At 41.7% G+C, this 26580-nt stretch overlaps 1 long non-coding RNA gene across 7 annotated transcripts; it reads right to left on the bottom strand.

Moving 5' to 3' along the window:
* Positions 1 to 1114: 1114 nt before the first annotated feature.
* Positions 1115 to 26400, bottom strand: LOC109499602. Of its 7 annotated transcripts, XR_006597445.1 has the most exons (9): positions 26201 to 26400; positions 16217 to 16501; positions 15326 to 15401; positions 10354 to 10519; positions 6535 to 6646; positions 5312 to 5580; positions 2711 to 5222; positions 1663 to 1892; positions 1115 to 1233 (listed from the first exon to the last, which is right to left on the bottom strand). It is a non-coding gene; the product is annotated as an uncharacterized LOC109499602 (long non-coding RNA). The 7 variants fall into 7 exon arrangements; XR_006597439.1 differs by having other exon boundaries at positions 2711 to 5580; XR_006597443.1 differs by having other exon boundaries at positions 1663 to 1832; positions 2711 to 5580.
* Positions 26401 to 26580: the final 180 nt, after the last annotated feature.

Here is a 26580-nt window from a genome sequence, read left to right as displayed (position 1 = left end):
ACCCAATGTGGGGTTCAAATCCATGAATCATGAGATCATGACCCAAGCTGAAGACAGATGCTTAGCTGACTGGGCCATCTAAGCACCCCTCCTTGAACATTATTTTAAAAGCTGTATCTGATGACATTTGGCAGTGGCTTTCTCTGATGCTGATCTCTGAGTGTGTCACAGATTCCCTGCGTTGGATTCACTCTGTCCAAATACTTAGAGTGGTTTCTGTTTTCCTACTTGGAGCCTGACTGATACACTGCTGTCTGCCAGTCTCTCAACCCTGGGCCTTACAACTTCCTACACAATTGTTTTTCACAGCCTACAGCTCTCCTTTATATTGTATTAACTTTCAGCAAAAGGGAACTTGGTTCAGGAGCCGAGATTCTAAAGTAAATACAAATTGGAAAAAAAGAATCCCTTCTCCAAGACTCCTAGCCTTAGTAAATAATTTTTTTTGTTTTTTTAATGTTTATTTATTTTTGAGAGAGAGAGAAAGACAGACAGAGCACAAGCAGAGGAGGGGCAGAGAGAGAGGGAGACACGGAATCTGAAGCAGGCTCCAGGCTCCGAGCTGTCAGCACAGAGCCCAATGCGGGGCTCGAATTCACAAACTGTGAGATCATAACCTGAGCCTAAGTTGGACATTTAACTGACTGAGCAACCCAGGCACCCCAGTAAATAATTTTTTGATAACATATTTTTGGGGTGCACACTGCCATCCTCCCAATTATATTTTAGTTGGCCTGTTAGCAAGCAAGTTCATCTTCTCCTTCCACAAAACAATATCTGAGATACAGATGTTAGCTATTTACTAATAGTTAAGTCATCTTGAAACCATTCCAATTACATATTTAAAATTTTTCATTCTGGGGGTGCCTGGGTGGCTTGGTCGGTTAAGCGTCGGACTTCAGCTCAGGTCATGATCTCGCAGTTCGTGAGTTCAAGCCCCGCGTCAGGCTCTGTGCTGACAGCTCAGAGCCTGGAGTCTGTTTCGGATTCTGTGTCTCCCTCTCTCTCTGCCCCTCCCCTGTTAATTCTCTGTCTCTCTCTGTCTCAAAAATAAATGTTAAAAAAAATTAAAAAAAAAATTTTTTCATTCTGAAGTCACTTATGCCAAAAAAAGTTATTTCTTAGACCTTGTCCTCTGAAGATACAATTTAAACAAAACAAGCAAGACACTGCAATGAGCACAATTCTTGGAGCTCGTAGGTCCCAGCTTCTTTTTCAGGAGGATTTTTTCCTCTAAAAATAAAGATAAAATCATGTTACAATAGAAATACTATAATAGCAATACTACAACTAACATTTTCTTCTTCCTATGATCTTATCACCTCCTCCCCATAAAAAAAAAGTTTTTTAGCCACTTTTATGGGAAGAGTTACATCACTTCCCAGTTCTTCTGTCACTACCCCCCACATCTAGAACTTTAGATGTTAGCTTGTTTCTCTGGTCTGGATATGTTGACCAGTGAGGGCCTTCCTCATCCACCAGCTCCTTAGCTGTCTCTGAGGTTAACTGGTTTGTCATGGCCTATGCACTCTCTAAGACTCTCTATGACTAACTGTGCCTCAGTGCCTAATCAGTCAGGAGCAAGGGATGATGGACAAACACCATACTAACACTTCTGCATAGAACACAGCCTTGATGACTCAATGGGTCCATGACACTTACTGTAGGGTCTCCGCCTGGGGATCGCAGCTCACCTCTCCCACCTTCCTGACACTCTTTATTTTAGCCAGTTCCAAACTGCAGTATTTCAGGTGGGCTGCAGACTTGTGGAAAGGTGCCATAAACACACACCCATTATAGGGTTAGAATAAGTTCCTCATTTAGTTATCCAGCTTCAAAATTTTGTCAGAAGCAAGACAGCATCAAAAAGAAAAAAAGAAGCAAGATGGCATCTGGGCAGAGAAGAAGCACATCACAGTGATGCTCACCTTAGTACCCAGGGGCCCTAATGGGGTAAAATCTGACCATATCTGGAACATTTTTTTCTTGTCAGGACACAACCATTTTAAACTCAAGGTATAACAACATGTAACATCCTCATTTCAAACATCTGCAAAGTCCCTTTTGCCATGTAAGGCAATATATTCACAGGTTCTGAGGATTAGGTCATCTTCAGAGTCCAGTACTCTGCCTACCATAGTGAAGACCAGTAGCTGTCTACCAAACTCTGTTTTCCCTTCTATGGACACACAGCTAGACTACATTTTCTGTTCTTTTTGGCAGATGGGTGAGGCCACATGACTAAGGTCTTTCCAAAGGAATGCGAGCAGTATTGTGTGTTCCTTCCATACCAAGCTTGCAAGTATGGATGCAAGCATACCTATGCATGCTCCTCCTGTTCTTTCTTCATTCTCAGGACTTTAGAGGATGTGTGGAGCCTGGATAATCACTGACCTGAAAACCCATTCTGGACTGTTAAATTCGATTAAATTTAAACTATTAAATTATGGAAACTACATCATAGAGCCATTGCATTTTGGGTCTACTTGTTATAGTAGTTGATCTGGTTTATTAGTCAAGCCTAACTAATACACCAATAAATGAGAATATTTCCTCATAGTCCCTTGACGCTCAATGTCCATATTGAATAAGACTTAACTATACTTTCCTAAGAAGACTGAGATCATCTGAAATAGACAACCACAGTTTTTATCTCTCCTATTCAAGCATTTATTGAACAACAGGTACAGGGCAGGTACACTACTAATACCTGTGATGCCGGCTTCTTTTGTCTCTGTGGGCATACTTTCCTTTCTTTCTTGTTGCTTTTTCTAAACCAGGTCTCCTTCTTCAATTGTACTGCCCTCACCACCTTTCTCCTCTCCAATGGCATCTTAGCTTCTGCTTTCAAACATGCTGGCCTTGACCCCCAGTGTTGAGGTAGCCTTGCCTTCACTCTGCTGTGCCATCAAACAAACTACTTCTCTCTTCCTTTGCTTCTTTTCACTGTGAGACTTCATGAGAGTAGATAAACAACTGAGGCCTCACTTTGGGAGAAGTCCAGAGGTGGGAGGGAGCAGGGACTGACCTGGTCTGGGGGCTCAGGGAAAGACAAAAATGAAAAGGCAGTGTTGTAACTGAGGGCTGAGGGCTGAGGGCTGAGGCTGAGTAGGCATTACCCAGCAAAGGAGGAAGAAGAAAGTTACAAGCAGACACACTGCTAGAAAGAAGCTGAACTTAAAAGGCACCAGCAAATACAAGTGGTGAGTGGGGTGGGTCAAGGTCGTGTGTGAAAGAGAAGGAAAGTGCTCTGGGGACAAGGTAAGGATTGGAGGTGGGGTATGGAGAAGAGTTGAGGAGTGAGGTGTACTAGGGAGGGGGCTAGAGCTCCAAAGACAGCCTGAGTGGTCGCCTCCGTAAAGCTCCTTGGGGTGCCAGGTCCCGCCCTCGGGGCCACGCCCAGCGGTCCCAGCTCAAACCCGCAACACAGCCAAAGCTATTGTCGCTGTCAGAAGTGTGACCTGGAGCCTGCTCCCTGCTCAGCCGCTCTAGGAAGCTCGGGGACCCAGGTTGTGACTACAGGCCCATTCTAATTTGTAAAAACGTGAGGACAACCAAAATACAAAAGCCCCACCCCCAGCGGGGGTGCTTTGGAGAAGGCAGGGATGTGTGGCGCTGTGAGCAGGGAAGCCCTGAATCTTATTCACTCTCCCTATTCTAAGGGCCATGCTGTTCTGGACCCGACCCCACAAAGATCCCCTGTATGGACGAGGCGTGGGCTGTCAGCGCTGCAGAAGAGCTTTGGCACTAACCACTCCGTCCAAGCCCTGCATTAAGAGACTGGAACAAACACTAGCATAGTTTCTAACAGTTCAAGGCCATGTGCTTGGGATGTCCACTCCAGCCCCCTGAAGTTCTTGCGTGGGAAAGCTTAAAGCTGCCAGAAGAATTTAGTTTCTTCCAGCCAACACTTGCAGATAAGGTCCCTGTCTCCCAGTCTCTGTAGGAGGGTAGGAGCCTTGCTTCCATAAACACCAGTTAGCAAATCCAGATGGCCTAATCCTGCTTGTGTATATCTCCATTTCCCTGATTCTGAGCACCACCCCCACCACATGTCCCCCAGTGACTGCACTCAAAGCAAGATGGGATTTTCAATCTTGGGATTCTTATTTTCTCCTGAGATTGAGAACTGTTTAGTGCTGAGTGTGGAAGAGGGATCAGGTGGGAAAGCAAATGAGCCTCCTGTGTGAGGAGGTGCAGCCTGGCTCTTTATAGTTCCCCACCTCCCTTGCCTCAGGGTCTGCTTGTCAGAATGGTGGCGGCCAGGGAGTGGAAGAACAGCTCCAAGGTGTAACAAGGTCCTCTGGCTAAAGTTATTTCACTGATGTGAGCTTCTCTTTCTACCGTGGCACACTAATCTGTAAACTGGTCTTCAAACTTTTTTGTGGGTAGAAATCCATTTTTCAGATAGAAATTTAGATAGTACTCCCAAATAGATGGAAGTAGAGGTTTTCTAGTAGAGTGGGGAATTGGGGGTTTGCCCACTGGGTCTAACACATTCTTCTGAGAGAGTTGAATCACCTCCAAAGAACCAGGTACAGCAAAGACTACGAAGTACTCCAAGGCACCCAGTGTCTCCTTGTTCCATTTAGTAATCAGACCCCACCCAGCAGAGTTTTGTCAGGGCATATGTCCAGCTTCCCTTCAAGTTTCTGGCCAATGGGATGTGAGCAGAAGTAAAAGGGCAGCTGTCAGGTGATTCCCTAAAAAGGAAGCTCTTAGTCCTCTGCTTACTTTGCCTCTTCCACCTGGCTGGGAACGGGGACAGCTGGAGTGACATCATGAACCCACAGGTAGATATCATGCAATGGTGATGTAAAGCCACCATCTCAGCCTCATTCATTACCCAGTATGACCTTGTGGAGCAGAGCAACTATTGCCCTGGACCACCCACCTACCCACCACTGTACTATCATCTGAAAGAGAAACAGAGGCCATTCTTGTAAAGCCAGTGTGTTTGGGTCTTTTTTGAAAGTGGCTCAGCCAGTTGCTTAACCAGGAGACCAAGGAGCTCAAAGGAGCTGTTTGATAACTTCTACATTACCTACTCGAAGCTCAACTTATGGAAGACCATTTCACTTTTGACACATGTTCCCGTGTGGCTTTGGCCCACTTTGAAAACTTCCTCAACTCCACCCCAATAAGGAAATCTGTATGTTTGTTGAATGAGAGGATCAGAAGAGTTGGTTCATCCAATCAGTCATAAATGTAAATGCTAATTTCTAAAATGGTGTAAGAACACAAAGGAAATTAGAAGCAAATCTGATTTCTATTTCCTCTTCTCCTTAAATCATTTCCTGCCAACTCCTACCTTTTATTTATTTTTACAATTCTTCCTGACTCCTCTTTCCCCTTGGATTTTCTCTGACATGCCTAAATAAGTTGTTCAAACATGTGACATTACATGGGTTGTCAGTGATGGGTCATGGAAAAGTAGGACACAGCTGACTGTTGGCGACTTGAGTACCAGGAGATGGTGAAACCACATGAGAGCTATACACTGTGTTACACTGTGGCAAGGAGCTTCCTGTTGAGATACTGCTAAACCTCACAGGGAAAATGAAAACGGTCAAGGGTCACCTACAAATAAAAAAGCAACTGTAAGAAGAAATGTAAAGTGTTTAGTAGACTTTTTGTTCAAACTGAAATCTTAATAATTGCCCTCATTTATGAGTCAGCAATAGGTCTAGGTGTCTCACATACATGATATCTAATCTTTACAGATTTATTCAAGGTAAACATTCTTATTCACATTTTATAAATGAAACTGGAATTCAGAGTAAAATTAGGTATTTGAACCCAGCTTTGACCCTTACCCCCATTATCACCCTGCCTTCCACTTTTGACAAGAAATATAAAGTATTAAAAACTGGCCTTGGAGCATGTAATTAGTTTTACGCATTAATTTAGCTGACCATGGTGCCTAGATATGTGGTCAAACATCATTCTGGATGTTTCTTTGACGGTGTTTTCAGAGGAAAGGTTAACATTTAAATTGATGGACTAAAGCAGATTGCCCTCCATAATGTGGGTGGGCCTCATCCAATCAATTGAAGGCATGCATAGGCAGATTGACCTCCCCTGAGCCAAGAGGAATTCTGCCAGCATTGGACATTCAGACTCGAACTGTAGCAACAGTGCTGTTCCCTGGGTCTCTAGCCTACAGGCCCACCCTGCAGATCTTGGACATGCCAGCCTCTATAATTGCATAAGCCACTTTCTTAAAATAAATCATTCTCTCTCATATAGATATAGATATAGATATAGATATAGATATAGATATAGATATATGAGATATATATATAGATATATATAGATATATAGATATATCTATATATAGATATAGATATCATATATATGTATCATATATATCATATATATATCATATATATCTTTCTATCTATATCATCTATATCTATATTTATCTATATATCTATCTATATCTATCTGTGTCTCTTAAGAACCCCATCTAATGGGGTGACTGGCTGACTCAGTCGGTTAAGTGTCTAACTTTCGCTCAGGTCATGATCTCACAGTTCTGACAGTTTGAGCCCCACATGGGGTTTTCTGCTTTCAGCATGGAGTGCACTTTGGATTCTCTGTCTCCTCTCTCTGCTCTTCCTCTGCTCACATGCATGCTCTCTTTCTGTCAAAAATTAATAAACATTTTTTAATTAAAAAAAACCCATCTAATACAGAGGGAGAGAGGATTATAAGATAGAGGGAAGAAAACAGTGTTCCCAGAGATGAATGGTGGTATATTACAAACCAAAATAACCAGAGAGAAAGTGAAGTCAATTCACTGTTACAGGCTATTCTGAACTGCTTTCTTGCAGCTTCAGTGGTTTCTCTGGGAACGGCATAGCCACGTATACCAAGGGGTAAGGGAGTCAATCTAAAGATGCTGAGGCCACATTAGTGCCCTCTCCCAGCTTGTAATGATGCATCTGGGGCAGAATTTCTCTTCCTGGACTTATAGGAGGACTACTTTTCCCAGTCTCCTTTACAGTTAGGGGTGATGATGTGACTGAGCTCTAGTCAATGAAATGTGGGTGGTGTGATGTAAACTACTTCCTGGCTTGGCCCACAAAAATTTCTGTAATCCTCCAACTCTCTTGTCTACTGTTCCAGCAATCTGGGAAGTCCATATTCAAAATGAGTTGACTAGAAGATAGAAGAGGGCCACTAGCACCATATTAAATTTTGTATGAGCAAGAAATACCCTTTTAAAAATGTTTATTTATTTTTGAGAGAGAGCGAGAGCATGAGGTGGGGAGGGGCAAAGGGAGAGGGACACAGAAGCAGGCTGAGCTGTCAGCACAGAGTCTGACACCGGGCTCAAACCCTCGAACTGTGATATTATGACATGAGCCAACGTCAGATACATAACTGACTGAGCCACCTAGGTGCCCCAAGAAAAAGCCTTGTAATCACAATTAACTCACTGAGATTTGGGGTTTATTGGTTCCCTCCTCTTAAGCTATTTGGTGCTGACATGGGCAGCATCCATTAGTCTCCGTATTAGTTAGAAAAAGAGAGGCTGCTATAACTAAGAGAGTCAATGATACAATGTTTTTAAAATATACCATGGCGCCTGGGTGACTTGGTTAAGCATCCGACTTTGGCTCAGGTCAGAGCTGACAGCTCCAAGCCTGGAACCCTTTCGGATTCTGTGTCTGCCTCTCTCTCTCTGCCCCTCCCCCACTCATGCTCTGTCTTTCTCTCAAAAATAAATAAACATTAAAAATTTTTTAAATAGACTAACCAAATGATCTGTTTACACAAGCTGTGCCAGCGTGATTATTCTCACAGGTGTCTCAGTTTGATGATAACTTACATGGACACCCTACTTAAAGAACAAAGAACTTTATATCTCTTTCACTTCACAGTCCAAAGTGAGCACTCCTGCCTGGCAGCTCTGCCCTGAGTTCCTTTTATTTAATTGTGCTCTGCAGACTTCAGGACACTGTTGTCATCTGGATGGGTGAAGTGCGGCTGCTGCCATGCAGAGATTGTCATCAGTGACTTTTTGATTTTTGAATCTTTTGATTCCCATGGTTAAAGAAAGACCAAAGTGGAGCACACAGTTTGAATATACCTCTAGCCCAACACTCTGAGTCACGTAATCAAAACATAAAACTGTCCTGATTTTTCCAAAATGCTGACTCTGACCTTAAACAAAACTTAAGCCTTCTTCATGTCAGCATAACCTATAGCTTCCTAGTCACTACATATGAGTACGTTTATGCTGTGCTTCTACCCTAAAAAGAATATCAGTTTCTAGTAACCAATCACAGTAGAAAACAAATGTGTTTCCTCATGCTCTATAAATTGAGCTGTAACTTCTGAGAGCCAGCTATACCCACTTTTGGTTTGAAGTCTCCCTGTTTGCAAATAGTTTGTTTCTGGCTCAATAAAATATTCATACCAAGTAAGTCTCTCTGGATTTTCTTTTGATACCATTCTAGACTGTAAGCACAAAGAGACCAAAGTCCTAGTCTTTTTTTTTTTTTTCTAACTTCTTATTTTGAGATCATTAGATTCACAAGCAGTTGTTAAGAATACAGAGATCCATGAGATTCTGGGGTGACTCAGCTGGTTAAGACTGGTTCTTGACTTCGGCTCAGGTCATGATCTCATGGTTCCTGGGTTCAAGCCCCATATTGGGCTCTGCACTGGCAGTGTGGAGCCTTCTTGGGATTCTCTCTCCCTCTCTCTCTCTGCCCCTCCCCCCTCCCTCTCTCTCTCTCTCTCTCTCTCTCTCAAAATAAACAAACATAAAATAAAAGAATACAGAGATCCTTTACCTAGTTTCTTTGCAAAACTGTAATATCACAACTAGTATGTCAATATTGGTGCAAGCCAAAGATCTTGTACAGATTTCCTCAGTTTTACTTGTACTCATGTATGTGTGTTATTTAGTTCTATGCAATTTTATCACAGGTGAAGATTTGTGTGAACACCACCACAGTCAAGATGCAGACTGCTCACTAATACTTCCTCTCAGGCCTAGAGCAATGCCTGTCACAAAGAAGACACTCAGTAGATACTCACTGAGTGAATGAATGGATGCTGTACTAGCCAGGGTGCTTAGAAGCCATAACAGCAATGCAAAAATCCACCAATGTAAATGACATACATATAACAGTCCAGAGCTAGGACTGGAGGGACAGCTGTGCCGTCTACCTCTGGGCCAGGTGATTGCTGCAGCCCCACCATGTCCTCAGCTGATGGGCAGGGGACAGTTAGGGTGTGTCAAGTTCTTACAAGTACAAGGCCTGGAAGTTGCACACATTGCTTTCCCTCACATCCCTTTGGCCAGAATTTAGTTGCAAGGACACACCAAGTTATAAGGGAGGCTGAGATTGATTGTACTACCTGCTTGCCATTGATCTTCCCCTCCCAGCGCTTGGCAAGGTTCCTCATGGTATAGAGTACTTCCATACCCTAATGATGCCCAGGGGAATGTGGGCAGAAGTAACAGTGTGTCAGTTCTGAGCCAAGGCCATAAGTGGCCTCTTGTGTTCCTCCTCACCCCACTAGCATGGCTATCGCCCTGCATGAGAAGAGCCTGCCCCAGGAAGCTATTGGTTCAGAGGATGAGACAAGTGAAGCCAATCCTAAATCTGTCCATGGACTGACGCAGAGCTGTCTCTGCTGAACTGCAAGAAAAATAAATGGCTTTTTTGGGGGGAGGCCACTGAGATTTTGGGGGTGCTTGTTATGCAGCATAAATGCAGCAGAAACTTAATGCAGTGGCCATGAGTTCAGCCTTAACTGAGGAGTTCTACTGTTAAAGGGAAGAACACACGTTAGTGTACTGCGAGAATTCTGTGCATATGAGAGGGGTTCCTCCCTGGACAGGGCAAAGACAACTCAATCCTGTGGGGAACTCCTTTAGAAGTCCAGGGCATTGCCTAGCCAGTTTGGTTAGCATGAATATAATGTAATGGGAAGCACTTTCCTGGGACTGTATTGTGGATGGAAGCCCTAGAGACAGGCTGACCTGGGGCCAACTGGAATGGTGAGAACAGACTGGGAACTCCTTGGTCTGGAGGCATCTTGGAAATGGAGGGTCGGTTCTGTGTGGGAGAATGATGATAAAGGAAAACTGTGTCTTCACAAATAAAACTGTCACATTAACCAAAACTTTGGGAAGAATTTTCTCTGTGAGTCAAGAGGTGGTGCTAATAATAGAAGCCTGAAATAAATGTTTTGCCATACTTAATAGCTAATCAGTGTTTGTTGCCAATATAACTGTAGAAAAAGCTGCCATTCCAATCTGCATTATATACAAGATTTGGAATGCATGGAAAGAGTACTGATACATATACCAGATCATTCAAACTTTACCTCTAAAGGATCATTTCTCCACAGTGCCTTGGCATCTCAGCATTCACAGTTTGAGTGATAAATGAAGCTTTTTAAAGAAAGCAGCTCTCTGTACTACTTGCTGATTAATCTGCCAGGAATTTGGGTGTGCAGAATTGGCATCAAATTTCTTCTACCCGGGAAACTGCTGGAAATATTCAAGAGTTAAAAAGCTTTCAAAAACACAGCAATTTAGGTGTAAATATCCATTTTGAGGTAGATGAATTAGTCCCTGATAAAGTAGTGACTGCTTACTCGAACTGAGGAAAATAAAACATTTCTTCAAATGAGGCACCTGGGTAGCTCAGTTGGTTAAGCATTTTGACTCTTGATTTTGGCTCAGGTCATGAGATCCAGCCCTCTGTTGGGCTCCGTGCTGACAGTGTAGAGCCTACTTAGGATTCTCTCCTTCTCTCTCTGCCTTTCCCTGGTTTGTGTTCTCTCTCAGAATAAATAAACTTAAAAAAAAATTCTTCAAATACAAATATATCCTAAATTCTACTTAGGTTGTTTTTGTCTGTTTGTTGTTTTTGGTTTTTGTACTTATCTTACTACTTTTTATTATGAAAATTTAAAAACACCTAAAAATATTGAAAGGCTAGAACCACAAATGCCTTTCATCTAGATTCAACTGTTGTTAATGTCTTATCATATTTGCTTTTTCTCCTTCTCTCCCCCCTCCCCATATACCAAAACACACCAGTTTTGAAAATAAGTTATTAATATGACATCATGATCTCTAAATACTTCAGCATGAATCTCCTAAAAACAAGGGTAATCTCTTATATAACCACAATGCCACTATCACACCTAAGAAAATTAATAATCATTCTATTATCATAACTAATATCAAAGCCATATTTAAATTTTCCCAATTGTCTCCTAAAGATTTCTATGCAATTCCCCCATGATCTAATCAAGATTTGTGGATTCCATCTGGAGGTTAATCTGGAAACTCCCCCCACCTTAACTTTTGTTTGGTTTTGACTTATGATGTTGACTTTTCAAGAGTCCAGGCCAGGTAACTTATACAAAGTCACACATTCCTGGGGCACCTGGATGGCTCAGTCAGTTAAGTGTCTGATTCTTGATCTTGGCTCAGGTCGTGATCTTGTGGTTCTTGAGATCAAGCCCCCTGTAGGGCTCTGTCCTGACAGCACGGACCTCCCCCACTTGCCCCCCCCCCAACTCCCTCACGTCTCAAAATAAATAAACATTAAAAAAAATAAAGTCACACATTCTTCATTTGTCTGATTGTTTCCAGATGGGGTTCTTTAACTTTTACTTTTAAGACTGTATTGTCCTTAAAACAGAAGTTAGGTCTGAAGGCTTGATCAGGTTTAGGTTAATTTTTTTTTTTGGGGGGGGGAATACTTCAGAGGAATCTCATGAGGATGGTCATACATTGGGTTTTCCCACTACTGGTGATGCTAAGAATGATGACTTACTTGGCTGAGAAAGTGACTGCCTAACCTCCATGGAAAAGTATCTGCCTGGAAACAGAGACAGAGGCAAAGTTCACAGGCTAATGCTTTATGAGAGGTACAATCCTATGAATGCAAAAAAAAAAAAAAAAAAAAAGGCGGGGGCAGAAAGGGAGGGAAAATGAATACAATGTAGTTTGTTGCCAAGCTGGCCATGATTTCATAAGCAGCCTTACTTGGTCGTGTGGGACATCTTTGGAGGTGCTCTGTGGCACCACTGCATCTGGGTGGAGTCCTTCTCTGGCACAAAGCCCACAGTGTACTAATACCCCTGTACTTCTGGAATGTGTTGCCAATGCCTCCAGGCAGCCACTGGGAAAGCCAGGGCTTCTGTGGGTTCCACTGTGTTGGACTTGGATATAGGAGCTTCTATGCACCTGGCAGGTGTAATGACAATCTTGCCAAAGGCAAAGATGTCCGTCATTGTAGGAGGTGAGCTGACAAGATGGAGGCTGAAGCTTTACAACCATCATTGGGACCTCTTTACCCAGGAGGGCAAGTGGGTCCTGAAAGGCAGGCAGGGCCAAATGCATCTGTGGGGATGGGCATACATTGTATCCAATACCAAAGGAACATCTTTTTCTTTGAAATTAGTAATGATATGTGGAGTGGTACTTTGCCCCTATAGGAATATCCTATTGCCCAACCACTTTTTTTAAAGTTATTTTTTGTAATTGATTTTTTTTTTTTTTGAGAGAGAGAGAGAGAGACAGTGCAAGTGAGCAAGAGGCAGGGGTGGGGCAGAATCCCATTAGAAGCAGAGAGAGGGAGAGAGAGGGACAGAGAGAAAGAGAGAGAGAGAGAGAGAGAGAGAGAGAGAGAGAGAGAGAGAGAAGCAGGGCTCACCTGGGCTCGTGTTTTACCCAGCAGAGCTCATGCTCACCCGATGTGGGACTCAAAGTCATGAACTGTGAGCTCATGACCTGAACTGAAGTCAGATGCTTAACAACTGAGCCACCCAGGCGCTCCTAACTACTTTTTATGTGATGGTTTTAGTACTCATTGATTATTCTTGCCTGAACCAATTATTACATCAGAAGTTGCAAGATATGGGGTCTAGCTGTGCCCACTGCTACTATACTATGGTGCCATTGCCTCTGGGCTCTTCAGGAACACAACTAGGAGTGTGTGTGTGTGTGTGTGTATGTGTGTGTGTATATATGTGTGTGTGTGTGTGTGTGTGTGTGTTCATATTGTTATTGGCATTATTAAATAGCATTTTTCTTAAAATGCTTTTTATATTTTATCTTTTCTCTTTCATATTGAAAATTCTTGGTTCCCAATAATATTAATGTATTTATAGTCAGAGTGGTGTGTTCAAATTACCCAAAATAACTTTCTTGTTCATTGTTGGTTCAGTAACTAATTTTATATAGAATTACGTCATTAGTTTCTTTTAAGGTCCAGGCTTAAGGCATTTCCCTTTTGATGTACTTTTGTTTCAGAGTATATAAAATACATGCTTCAAAAATCAACACTGTATCAACACATTTAGTCACAGAAGCCTCACTCCCATGCATTATCCTCTCCACTCTGTTTCATTTTCATTAATTTCTCGTTTCTCCTTTCTGGTATTTCTCTTTGCCAAAATCAGCAAATACATAGATATAGTTGGTCCTTGAACAACATGAGGGTTAGGGGCACTGACCTCCCGTGTAGTTGAAAATCCATATACAACTTTTGACTCCTCCAAAACTTAACTATTAATACCTTACTATAATAAGTATTATATACTATATTCCTATAAAAAAGTAAGCTAGAGAAAAGGTTATTAATAAAATTATAAGGAAGAGAAAATAGATTTACTATACTGTATTTATAGAAAACAAATCCATGTATAAGTGGGCCCATGCAGTTCAAACTGTGTTATTCAAGAGTCAAATATATATTTTAATTGCCCCTTCTTTCTTACACAAAATGAAGAATACTATATATTCTTGTTCTTTGTCTAGATTTTTTTCTTAATAACATATATCCAAGGAATTGTTCCATACTGGTTCACAGATAACTTAAATGCTGAAATTCATTTACTGTGATATATATATATATATATATCAAGTGTATTAGTCAGGGTAGGCCAGGCAATGTTGCAGTAACAAAGAAACCCTAAATCTTTACAAATAAAGGTTGGTTTCTTGCTTACATAAAGTCCTATGTGGTTTAGGGCACTATCCTGTGTTTAATACATGACTTGGGACATAGGTCCTCTATGGGAGCCAGGCTGGGTAGCCAGGGCTGGAAATAGCCCATGCCAGAGCCCAGTCACATAGCCCCAAACCAATACAAGGAAGGTTGAAAATATGTCTCACGTTCATGAAGAGGAAACAGAAATGGTGAATTATATAGTATTCTCTGCCACACCAGACTTTACATTCATTCTCTCATATAAATCCCATAACAGCTCTACAAGTTAGGTACTTTTATTATGTCCATCTTACAGCTAAAGACATGGAAGCTTCAAGCCTTTATATGCCTTTCAAAATTACAGTCAGGATCAGTTTCAGATCCAGGTGTTATTTGGTATTGTCCACTAAAAAAGCACAGCAAATCCATCTCATCTATCGATAAATGAAAAATTTGGAGGGACATTGGAGATCAGAGCAATTGGTGTAGGACAATAAATATTTAGGCTTTGGATTTATAAGCTTTTTTTTTTTTTTTACAAAAGAGTGCAAAATAAAAATTAAATTCCTGGAACAATACAGACTAAAACTCACAGGACACAATGTTTCAGTAACATTGGATGATAAAACAGTTTTATTTATAATTTCTGAATCAAGAGCTAATTGTTACAGGAATTTTTTAAAGTTCAAAGTGAGACTGTAAACACTTTTTCTTCCTCTTCCTAAGTAAAAACATAATATGTTCACTGCATGAGAGAAATAATGACTCTTTCAAAACCATTTGGGATTGCTCTGAGGAATTACACCAGGTAATCTCCAAGGATTTTTTTCAATGTTTATTTATTTTTGAGAGAGGGAGTGTGAGCAGGGGAGAGGCAGAGAGAGGGAGAAAGAGAGTCTGAAGCAGGCTCTGCATTGTCAGTGCAAAAAGCTTTATGTGAGGCTCGATCCCACAAACCATGAAATTATGACTTGAGTGGAAGTCCTATGCTGGGCCAACTGAGCCACCCAGGTGACCCATCATATCCAAGGATTTTAAAGTTCAAAAACCTTCCTTTTAGAGGAGGAAATGAAATAAATTTTAAAGGGCATTTGGACAGTGCCTTTAGTCCCATATTATTTATTGCATTTATATAATATATTTATATTATTATGTTTATTGCCCAAGATTGGGTACAATACTGGATTCCAGTGTGTGTTTTTAGCAAGTGACTGCAGCAAAATGAAAGAACTCCACTTTAAATGAAGCACTAGCGATCCATATATGCAAGAGACTGCAGATTCCATGAAAAGGTAAGGTAGTTCCAGAAGGTGACTTTTCCAGAACAGGACAAAGCTCACCCTCACCTGTGAGTGTGAAGCAAACTCATCCTGGCTGTTGATCCAACACAGTTGGATCCAACACAGTTTTCATAATACGATCCTGCAAGCAACAACATCTTAGTTAGCAGTGGTTTTCAAACATTTTGGACCCTGACTATAGTAAGAAATATTGTTAGCCACGTATACACACATTCACTCACGGATGCAAAGTTTCATGAGACATAATATAGGCAAAACACTCTGATCCTCTCCCCTTAACCTACTCTACTCTATACCCTATCTTTCCCCAAATGCTGGCATGCCTGCATTCACAATCTATAAGACTGGCTGTGTGAAATCCCTATGCTATTATTGCCTGTTGCTTTGGCTGGTCAATCAAATTGGCCCGTGTAGAATATTTATTTTCTCTTTTTGTCCCATAGCTCCCAGAAGGAAGAGGGCCTCAGTGCTTGGATAGGGTACTATCACCTCAGAATCAGTAACCAAACCCTGGAGCTTGGAAGACTCAGTGCTATTTATAGAAGTTTCCCCTACTGCTTTAATTCCATCTTCAAAACTGTTCAGGTTCACTTAGCATGTTGACATGTCACTAGGATTGCCAGATTTAGCCAAGCAAAGCAAACAAACCAAGATGCCCAGTTACATTTGAATTTCAGATAAACAATGAATATTCCTAGTGTATGTTCCATGCAATAACAGTAAGTCCTTGTTCATCTGAAGTTCAAATGCAACTGGGTGTTTTGTATTGTATCTGACAATCCAGCTGGCTGCACACCCTGTTTCCCTTTACCTTGAATGTCCTAAATCTTAAGAATAGATCTAGGCTGGACTGCATGTGGGCCCTGCTCTTGGGAGGGGGCACATTTTGGCTCAGTCTCCTTCTGCTCTCCTCAGTTTTAACTGTTGGATACTCACCCTATAGCCCCCTGCAGGGTTCTCTCATCTGGTGGGCACCCGCTTAGACATGGCACTGGGGAGACAATGTGGCACAAATGCTGCTCCTGCTGTGTCCACTTGACCTTCAGGTCCCCCTGGAACCTTGGCATCCAAGTCTCAGGGATACAGGCTGTTCCACTGCCACCTCTAGCTCAGAGACAAAGGGACAGTCGCCATCCCTATCCAGTTTTTCAACCGAATCCCAGTCTCTATTTCCTGTAGCCATTCCAATCTCTAGAAGTGATCTTTTCCACAAAGGAGGGCCTATAGGGAGGACAGAGAATTGCTTCCACTCCACTCCTCCCCAGCCTACATCTTTAGCCTCTTCCCTGCTTCCAATCCTGTATATCTCAAAGAAAAGTCTTGCCTTTCCATGAAAGCACACTATCCGTCCACACAGGCCAAGTCTCTTCATCCCCTCAGAATTAAGACCTTTGGACTTGGTTTTTCTTCTCATTTACCCCTCTCCCCAGGAAAATTGGTCATTATTTGAAATTGCTCACAAATGGATGGTTTAGGGAAGTGCTAGGATCTTCTCCGCCTCCTGCTATTCAGGTTGTTCTGGCTGTTCCCATAACATTTGGTTAATGGCAAGAATAAATTTCACCTCTTGGTCAAAGCTTGGGCTATGAGTTTTGAGCTTGGGGGCCTTACAGGGACTCTCTCCATGGCTTGTGTTGTGTTGTAAGGCTGTTGCTGTGTTTCTTCATTGGGCTGTAACCAGCCTGAGGTCAGGGGCTCCACATTTGTGGAATCAGTACATAAAGTGGAGTCGGCTGCAGGTGGACAGAGAGTGTTGAAAAGTATGGGCCATGATCCTCACTTGTTCCAAATAAATTACCAACTAGATTATTTAAATTTTATATAATAAAATAACAAGATATTGTATTCACTAAGTGCCAGGCACTATTGCTGACAGCTGCTCCAGTCTTTACAAGAATACCATGAGGTGGCCATTATTCGTTTCCCACTTGGCAGGTATGGAAATTTAGGCATTGAGGTTAAGAATTTGCCCACAGCACAGAGCTCTGTGGTAGAGCTGGCATATGAACCCAAGGCAACAGGCTCTTGAGTATACATGACACAGCTGTGCCATAGTGTCTCTCCGTAGGCCTAAACTCGTGCTTTCCAGTACTTACCTTTCAGGTTGCACTTTCTCACATTTTTAATAGGGAAACACCGCACTGTTCTTGGAATGCCCATACTATTCTCCATTACTCAACAAACTTAGCCCTCTAGGTTGAAACTTGTACAATTTGTAACCTAGTTTCTAACATTTTCTTGGCTGTGTATCTTTTTAGGGGTTTGGTTTACTGAAATCTGTAAATTTCACTCAGATTTTAGCTCAGAAGTCCTGCCTCATTTACCATGTCATGTTTATCAGGTTAAATCTTCTACATTTTGTATCTCTCTTCTAACCTTTCTTAAGTTTGATACCACACTTTCCCAGGTGGCATTTTCATATAGTGCTTCACTAAAACTTGGGTTTCCTCTCTGGCTGCTCATGACTAGCCTATAGCCACTCACACTCCCCTGGAGTCTCTCCAGATACTGCTGGGGGTTGGGTGGAACTGAAGAATATGGAAAGGAGTAAGACAGTTATACCATAATGAATTCCAATACAAGGTAAAGAAGAATCAGTACTGACAACTACTGAGGTTTCAAAGAGGATGTGGCATTTGAGCTGATGATAACGGACTTCTGAAGACTTTGGGGGAGGAAGAGAAGGAAGAAGTACAGCCCAGGCTGAGGGAGAGGAGATGAATCTGGAGTCTCCATGTACCTCAGACCTAAGATCCCTGGTCTGTTCCCTGGAATGAAATGCCTGTGATATTCCAGGTATTGTCAAAGCCCAGAAAAAAGTAAATTAATTTTTTTTCTTGGAATATTCTTCTCACTCTAAATTGTAGATGAGTATATCTGATCCATTTCAGATATCACACCCAATTCTCTGCTGAAATTCCAATTGTTTTTTGCCCACTCAAGAAGGCATGTTAGAATGCAAGCATGCAAGCTTGCTATTATTTCCACAGACATGACCTCAAATGGGTCTGATTATTTAGGAGGGTTAATCACCTAAAAAAGTCAGCCCTTTAATAGCTACTAGGAATGAATCAGTGTGTGACACAACACAGAGGTAACTGCCATGCAGCAGTGAGAAAACTGGGAGGTGGCAGGCACAGAAAAGGATTAACTCCCAGAAGCCTGTGGCTTCCCCCCACCTCCCTAAACAGTTTCCAGACAATTCCTACTGAGCGTTTGTTGGGATGTTGGGTTGCCTTTAACTTACATTCTTCCATTATTCTGAAGTAGCCTATTGCGGGGCCAGGGGACATATAAGAAAGCAAACATATCTAGCAAAAGATCAGAGATGGTCTTTTGAAAGATTTATGTATGTCCTTTCCTTTTTATGACTAATAAATATTATTACTAAAAGTTATTTAAAATGTTTCCAATAATAAGAAATGGTTATTCTAATTTAAAACCCATTTCAGGGGTGCCTGGATGGTTCAGTTGGTTAAGCGTCTGACTCTTGATTTTGACTCAGGTCAGGTTGTGGGATCCAGCCCCACATCAGACTCTGAGCACTGAGCCTGCTTAAGGTTCTCTCTCTCTCTCTGCCTCTCTCCCCCATTTGCACGCTGTCTCTCAAAAAATAAATAAAAATAGGAATAAAAAAAATAAAACCCATTTCAAAAAAGATAAAGGAATTATAAGGTTATAATTATAGCATAGTTTGAGGTTAATAGTTTTAATTGTTTTCTTCCAAGTACTTTCAACTGCTCCTATACGAGGAGAAGCTTTAAAGGATTTGGTTGGGGTATGTGAAAGCTGGTCACTGCAGTCAGGGCCTTTAGAATCCAGGCACCCTGACACCAAAACCAGTTTAGATTATAAGGAGTAGGAATGTTCCTGTTTGAGCTTGGTTCTGCTTGAAGTAAGGCATTTATGACCCCAAACCAGGAACTACTCCTCCTTCCCTTTAAGACCTTGCTGGTGACCCACTTACCCCCTTTAAATAACCTTAAAAAGCAACTATTCCTGATTAATTTTACATCCCTGTAAACACTCTTTACTTCAGTACTTCTGAAATGTCTTCAGTTTTCTCCTGTAAATTTCTTTGTTCTTTCCTGAGAGTAAGTCTCCTCTTTCCCCATGACTGATCTATCCTGAAGGCAAAAGGCACTTCTATTTTGGACTGTGTTCCCTTGACTTCTCCATTCTACATCTCTTCTTCCTTCCCAGCTACCCCTACAACCTGTGGAGCTCAGTACAGGAAAACCTCAGCCTCCTGGCATCAGGATCCAAGGTTTTTTATACTCAACAGGTAGCCAAACAATTCTCACTAATGGAGCTGGTCTAAGGAAATATTGACCTGAGCAAATGCTCATGGTTTAAATGCAAATTCACAGATTTAAAAACAAACCAAATGGGACGCCTGGGTGGCTTAGTCGGTTAAGCGTCGGACTTTGGCTCAGGTCATGATCTCATGGTTTGTGAGTTTGAGCCCCGCATAAGGCTCTGTTCTGACAGCTCAGAGCCTGGAGCCTGCTTTGGATTCTGTGTCTCCTTCTCTCCCCCACTTGTGCTCCTCCCCCACTTGTGCTCTGTCTCTCAAAAATAAGTAAATGTAAAAAAAAATTTTTTTTTAAACAAACCAAGTAGTCAGAACTTGTAATTGTTAAAGAAAGGTACTCAAAAGCAGACCAGCTTTCACTATGGCATAATCACACTTTGAGAGCCCTGAGAAAGGGACAGGCCAGGTGAGAAACAGGAGTAGCTTTGTAAGGGAGGAAGGGGATAAGGTAGGTGCTCAGGGCTTTCTCTGTTCTCAGATAGAGAGGGCATTAAGTGATCTCCCATGAAAACTCAATGTGATCCAGCATCCTAGCACTTTCTGATTGCTATCTGTAAACTTTTAAACCCCATAGATATTTACATTGCTCTTTGCAGCAATGTAAATGAGCAATGAGTTCCCACAGCCTTGGTTTCATTTGATCCTCATGAATACTTTGCCAGGGGTAAAGGATAGATTTCATTATCTGCACCTTGGAAAAGGAAACCAAATCTTCCACCGCAGAAATCAGAGAAGCCAGGATCTGAGCTGGCAGGTAAATGTTAACTGAATTAAACAAACACAGAAATATATGAGTGTTTTAAGGTAAACAGGTCTCTGTCCTTAAGATCATAATCCAGTTGGGGAGAAATGCTCAAAATTAAAATAATTAAAATAATAATACAATTTAATATGGAAAAATCAGATGCAAGATGATGAGTGCATCCTTCTTTGTGAAATGAAGAAAGTGCTATGGTTTTAAGTGTACTTAAATAACATTCATCCCATGACTGAACTGAAATCCCCAGAGTCTGCCACTTGCCATCCAACCTTCATCTCAAGTCTCTGCTTAATATTCTAGGTTTTACTAGGATTCCTTAGTGTCTGTAAAAAGTCCAGCTTTACACTTAGCTATGGTGATGTCTGAGCTTGTCACATCCTCTTCAGTCCTGTATTTGCAGTGCAACTCTGGCCCTCCTGACTCCCCCCCCCACCCCCCGCCTTTTTTTAGGCCACAAGGAACACGAAAAAGGGGGTGGGGAATATCCATCTTCAGTGTTCCAGAAAAGTCCACCTTCACCTCCTGGAATTAATGAAGGGAGTAGAGTTTAGAGAATGGCATGGTAACGAACGAATCAGACATTAAAGAGGATGTTTTAGGAAAGAATACCAACCAGGCCAAAGAGAAAGTGAGAGAGAAGGCAAAGATAGAACATGCCCATGGTAAGGATTATCTCTACCAGACACAGAAGAATCATGGTATGATAATTACGTGTGTATCAATAGGGATAACAAATAGGGATGACAGATCATTTAAAATTGAGATTTCCAAAAATCTAGGAAAGCATTGGGTATCACTGCTCTCCAGAACACACAAATTATCCCCCAACGCCTCCTCCTTCACCTGGGGATTCTGTGGCCTTCTGTGTGGAGATTGTGGTCCTGTCCCATTATTCACTCCTTATACCACATTGGCAAAAACAGATACAAAAGTCTCTAGTTTACTCCTAAGTATTAATTTATTCTGAACGCAGAGCATTAGGCAGCAAGACCAGACCTCTGGCCTAACTGCTGCTGACTTCTACAATATCAAATGAGCACAAAGATAGATTTAAAAGGCAAGTGGGGCGCCTGGGTGGCTCAGTCGGTTGGGCAGCCGACTTCGGCTCAGGTCACGATCTCGCGGTCCGTGAGTTCGAGCCCCGCGTCGAGCTCTGGGCTGATGGCTCAGAGCCTGGAGCCTGCTTCCGATTCTGTGTCTCCCTCTCTCTCTGCCCCTCCCCCGTTCATGCTCTGTCTCTCTCTGTCTCAAAAATAAATAAAACGTTAAAAAAAATTTTTTTTAAGGCAAGTAACAAACTGGGAAAATATTTGCAGCACAAGTAACAATATTTTATTTTATATTATATAAGAGTTCTAGCAAAGGAGTGACACAAAGATGAGTCCCCATGGGCAAAAGATACAAGTAGACAATTCACAAAAGTGATGTATACAAGCAGGTTCCACTTTACTAGTAATGAGAACATAATTTAAAAGCAATACAAAACCACTCTTCTATCAGGTTGGTAAAGATGACAAAGAATGAAAAGACAGTGTTGGCAGGTGTAGAGAAAAGGACCCTCCTGCCCACTGGTGTCAAAGCAGTGCCACCCTTCTGTAGCATCAAAAACCTTCAAAAACGAGTGCACCTTTTGACAACAGTTTCAGTATTTTATACTAAGAAAATAATTAGGGATGTGCACAGAGATTTAGCTACAAGTAATTTTACAAAAGTGAAAATTTGGAAACAACCCAAATGTACAAAAAACAGGGATTGTAATTATGGTACATTTGTATAATAGAATACCAAGCAGTCATTAAAAATGCCATAGAAGTATATTTTTTGACGTGGAAAAATGTTAAGCAATTAAATATTAAATATTAAGCAATTAAAGCTAATTATGATTCTAACTATGTATATATATATACATATATATATACATATATACATACATGTATACATACATGTATATATATACATATATATATGTATATATATATATATATACATATATATATATATGGAACAAATATATATATATATAGGCTTGATTACTTCTGGATTTTTTTTTCCATTTTGGTTATTTATGGTTTACTGCTTTTCCGTAATGCATGTCCATTTCTTTTATAACAATTTTAATGTTTATTTATTTTTGAGCTGTCAGCACAGAACCTGATGCTGGGCTCAAACCCACGGACAGCTAGATCATGACCTGAGCTGAAGTCAGATGCTTAACCAACTGAGTCACCCAGGCACCCCTCTTTTAAAATAGTTTTTAAAAAACAGGTAATTATGTGAGGGTAAAAGGATAGAAAAGGCATTAATAAATTCTGAATTCACTGGGATTAAACTGTAACTGAACATTAATAAATAAAAAAATCATGAAGTGTCAGCATTTACCTTGAATTAACTAGACTTAGGTTTTTTGCCATAAGAGGTAATAAGGCCTAGAATTAAAAGTGACTTGAGTTATAGAAAATACAGTTATAATTCAGGCATAACCAGTCTTTGAACTGTAAAATCTGTACCTATTACATGTTTATATGTGTGTATAGAAAATATTTGGGGGTGCCTGGGTGGCTCAGTCGGTTAAGCATCTGACCTCAGCGCAGGTCATGATCTTGTGGTTCATGAGTTTGAGACCCGTGTAGGGCTCTGTGCTGACAGCTCAGAGCCTGAAGCCTTCTCTGGATTCTGTGTCTCCCTCTCTCTCTACCCTTCCCCTGCTCTTACTCACTCTCTCTCTCTCAAAAATAAATAAAACATTAAGAAAAATATTTGGAAGGATATCAACTCAATTTAAAAGTAGTCCTCTTAGCAGGGTGTGATTAGTGGAGGAAGGAAGATAATTAACTTTTTCTTGACACTACTCTATACTGTTTGACTGTTATAACAAGCATGCAAAAATCTGAGTACCTTTAAAAAGCAAAAATGGTTCTAATTACAAATATCTAGAAATGTGTACAGTATCTATGGTATGGAAAAAATTAATAATGCAAAATAATGTATACTATGCCCATAACTATGTCATGTATCTACAGGTGAGAAAGGCTGGGATGGGAAAACTCTATCATGGAAATAGTTGTTCAAGTTCATTTATGTGTTCACTTATTCCACAAATGTTTGTTGAGTACCTATTAACAGCTAGGCGCTTGGGATACAGCAAGGAATCAAACAGCCAAATATGGCTCCCCTCATGGAACTTATATTCTAGCAGGTGTGGACAGACAAGAAGTAGTAAACATAATAAATAGTTAGTTGATAAGTGAGTGCTATGGAAAAACTTGAGCAGAGTAAGAGAAACTGGCACTGCTGTGAGTGAGGAGGAGGGTTAAATGGGTTGGTCAGAGAAGGCCTCACTGAGGTGACATTGGAGAAAAAGTTTGAAAAAGGTAAGGAAGTGAATTAAGCAAATATCTGAAATATCTAGAAGAGCTTTATAAGCAAAGGGGACAGCCAGTGCAAAGAACCTGAAATGGGTTCAAGGAAAAGCAATGAAGGCAGTGGGCCTGAGTCAGAGTAAGTAAGCAAAGGGAGAGCAGGTCAGAGGTAATCAGCAGTTAGTTGGTGTTTGGCTCTGTAGGCCAAGGATTCAGGCTCTTTATTCCAAGTGAACTGGGGAGACACTGTATGGTTTTGAGTGGAGAAATGCCAGGATCCCTTTGGCTGTTGTGTGGAGATTAGATTACTGGGGGTCAGGGAGTATGGCAGAGAGACCTGGTTGATCAGGTGAGGGATGGAGGTTGCTGTGGGGATGATGAGGTGTTGGACACTAGGTATAGTTTGAATGTACAGCCAACAAAATCTGATTGGGTAGAGGATGTGACAGAGGTATGAGGATGGCTCTTGAGCTTTGGGCCTGAGTAAATGAAGTGCAGTTGCCATTAATTCAGATGAGAAAGACAGCTGGATGGAGTAGGTTTGAAATTGGGGAAAGAACTTATTTGTGGACCTATTACGTTTGCATGTAGTAGCAATATAAATTTTGTTTTCAGAACATTTCTAAGTTACTCAGTCGGTTAAGCGTCTGGCTCTTGGTCTCCACTCAGGTCATGATATCACAGTTCATGGGATCCAGCCCCACATCAGAGTCTCTACTGACAGCATGGAGCCTGCTTGGGATTCTCTCTCTCCCTCTCTCTCTCTGCCCCACCCCTGCTTGCTCTCTACCTCTCAAAATAAGGAAAATTTAAAACATTGTTAAAAAAAGAGAATGTTTCTAATAGTATGATGACATCTTTCCCCATAAATTATTTCAAGACTCCTGACCCAGCAATTATTACATTCCCAGTACTGAAAATATGCAAATTTATTACAGCTGGGAATCTGCAGAAATCACAGGAATAGAAGCTAAGCCAGAAGACTGGAGCCTAGGTTCCAGTTTTCAAAAAGGGGTAAAAACCCGAGGCTGCAAATCTATCCACAGTCCTGGCAATATTCTAGAATATGTCACTAAACGGATGGTGTATGAACTCCAAAAATTAGCTAAAGCTCCTCTTGGATTCAGCTTAGAGTCAAACAAGTCAGACTTTTCTTTCATGTGTCTTCTTTCCTTCTCATAAAGAACCCTTCTGATACTTCTGACACCAAATGAGTGGGTTTCCCCCTCCCCACCCCCACCAAGCAATCTTCTGTGATACCAGCTGGCTACATCAGATCCCACAGGTTAAAGGATCAGTCCCATGAGACTGACCACACTGTAGATACTAATCACAAGTAGCAGGTCCCCAAGTTTCCCACAACTTCTGTCTTAGCTACAAATCGGAGGTTCCCAGGATCTCTTCCCCTTGGATTCAATTACTTGCTAGAGCAGCTTACAAAACTCAGGAAAACACTTATTTACATTCACCAATATAATGAAGGATGCAGATGAACATCTAGATGAAGAGATATATGGGGTGGGGTGTGGGAGGATGCCAATTACAGGAGCTTCTGTCCAGTGGAGTTGGGGTGCATCAGTCTCCCAGTACATGGATGTGTTTACCAACCTGGAAGCTCTTGGAACCTGACTATTGGGAGTTCTATGGAAGTTTCATCACTTACGCATGATCAATCATGAACCCCATTTTCAGCCCTTTTTCCATCTCCACAGAATCATGTCTTGTCCCTCTAGTAACCAACCCTCATCTAGGAGCTGTCTAGGATCCCACCCAGAGTGGCTTCTTTTGAACAAAGGACTTTCCCATCACCCAGGAAATTCCAAGTTTCACAAGCCCTGTGTCAGGACCACGGTCAGTGGGCCAAATATTAGAACAAAAGATGCTTCTAGTGCTCTTACCACTTAGGAAATTCCAAGGATTTTAGGAACTTTGAGCCAGGAATGAAATAAAGACCATATATATATATATATTCCTTCTTATAAAACATAGCATCTCATAAGATATGCCAGAAGACTGAAGCTTAGGTTAGTGTTTTCAAAAATGAGGGGAAAACAGGCTGCCAATTCGTTCATATTCCTGGCAAGATTCTAGAACATGTCATTAAGGGGATGACATATGAACTCCAAAAATTACTCTTGGATTTAAGTTGAACTCAAGAGCAAGTCAGGTCAATATATTTAGAAAAGAAGCTACCAGGGCAATTTTGGAACTTGGCAGTCCATCGCAGGAGTGGAAATGTTTCTTCGGGGAGAGGTCTCCGGTGGAACGTGATAGCGGCAGTACTGGGTAGTGTTACCGCCTGGGAGTCCAGTCTCTACCACATCCTAAGTCGTGCAACCTCAGGCTGACCTGTCTGCTGTGCAAGGGGTGGTAAACCATGTAAAGTGCTTCGCACACTGTGCGTGGAGGGTGTAGTGAAGGCGCGGGGCACTCATTTTAGAGTATTCTTACCCTTTTCTTTCCCTTGACGCAATGAAAGGTCCTACCTAGGCGAGAGAAGTAGCGAGGATAAGTAAGCGATGAACAAAATAAAACTTCTTTGGTACTGCCACAGAGCTGTCAGCACTGGAACGGTTAATACTGGCTTCAGTGCTTCCTCAATTGTTTCTCACCAGGAGGACAGACGGCCGGAGAGGGGCGCTGCCTTGGCCTTTGCCAGCACATAGGTCAAGCAGGCTGTTGCTAGGCGACCTCAGGAGGGCACCAGGGCCAAGCTGCCCCACCCCCTTCCTGCCCAAGTCCTACCCCGCAGGCCCACCGGCTTCTACTCTCGCGACACGCCGAGGCGTCGTGACGCATGCGCTCTTCTTACCACAAGGCTCGAAGTGACGCGCGCCCCATCCCTTCGCCGGACTCTCTGCCCCGC

Source organism: Felis catus, chromosome A1 (genome assembly GCF_018350175.1).
Source record: "Felis catus isolate Fca126 chromosome A1, F.catus_Fca126_mat1.0, whole genome shotgun sequence".
Lineage (NCBI taxonomy): Eukaryota > Metazoa > Chordata > Mammalia > Carnivora > Felidae > Felis > Felis catus.
Note: the sequence above shows the minus strand (reverse complement) of the source record. Positions and strands in the feature narration are given on the sequence as shown.